The following is a 1,422-nucleotide window of genomic DNA, read 5'->3' as shown; positions in this document are numbered from 1 at the left end:
TCGAAACCCGGTTTCTAGCGTTGTAAGTCCGCAGACATACCGCTGTGCCACTGGGGGGCTTAGCAGTGTAAGACTAGAGGGATGGCAGCTACTCATCACCACCCACCGCCAACTCTTTTACAACGAATAGTGGGATTGACCGTCACATTATAACGCCCCCACGACTGAAAGGGCAAGCATGTTTGGTGCGACGGGGATTCGAACCCGCGACCCGCAAATTGCGAGTCGAGCGCTTTAATCACCTGGCCAAATGATTAGAGACGGGCCTATTTTACCATTCTTTATCTGTGTAATAAGCTGTGATTAATGAAATGAGAACGCCCTAAAGTATTCTGTCGAGAAGGAAATAAATATAAATTATGCCTCTTTCATTCTAGAATGAGCACAAATTATAATACGAAAAGATAAATGTTTCGACTAAGTAGCTTAAATCTCATAACATTATACATTTATAATTTTTATTATATTGACCTTTCAGCTGTGCTTGGCTAGCAATACAGAGGTTACAATGACGCGGCTCATGTGCACTCATGTTACCGTATCAAATAACATAAAACTGACCTTTGGTCTGTGCAAAGTAACTTGTCTTGGTTGTGTTTTACTAGACTAGTATTTTGTAAAATATAGTCAAATTTCAATTATTATAAATTATATATGTATATAGAGTATTGCTATTTTAAAATAGGTTTTTAAACTTATTTTTCTTAAAACATAGAACAGTAATTAAAGAAGTAAAGCAAACAATTATCTCTTCTAGTTACGATCTTTGTACTCGGTTGCTAAGCTTTTAAAGAATTGCACGTCGAGGATATAAAACAAAATATTTTTTAGGTTTCATATATACATTTGAATAACTAAAAAAATCATAAATTACTACATTACTATCATAGAATTCCACTATAATTTATCTAGCTTAGTAACTGAGATGTAATTAGCCTAAAAAAATATGAAATTTCGAGCAGACAAAAGACACACCCTACCTCATTGAAATATTGGTTAAAAAAAAAAGAAATGGCGCCAAGCCCATTAAAATGGCTGAGAAAGCCACTAGGGAGAGATCCTGAGCTTTCGATTGGTTATTCATGTCATACATAGAAGTAAGAGTATATAATGGAGCGTTTCCAAAAATGGAAAGAAGTGGGCGGAGTGCCACTGTGTTTAACTTATTACATGAACAATATCTTAGCAAATTAAAAACATAAGGGCCTCTTATTTTATATTCTAGCTTTTTAATATCGATAATTTGAGTTTCTGATTCGTTTGAAACCATAGACTTAGTATTTTGACTTCACAAACATCTATTTTGAACCAGTGCTGCATTCAATATACCACGTGATACACAAAAATCGATGTTTATCTGTGTTTTTTAATATTTGCTTTTAAGTTAAGAAATTGAGTAATATATAGTACTAGAAGTTGAAT

The sequence above is a fragment of the Limulus polyphemus genome, unplaced genomic scaffold (assembly GCF_000517525.1).
Source record: "Limulus polyphemus unplaced genomic scaffold, Limulus_polyphemus-2.1.2 Scaffold164, whole genome shotgun sequence".
NCBI classification, from domain to species: domain Eukaryota; kingdom Metazoa; phylum Arthropoda; class Merostomata; order Xiphosura; family Limulidae; genus Limulus; species Limulus polyphemus.
Note: the sequence above shows the minus strand (reverse complement) of the source record.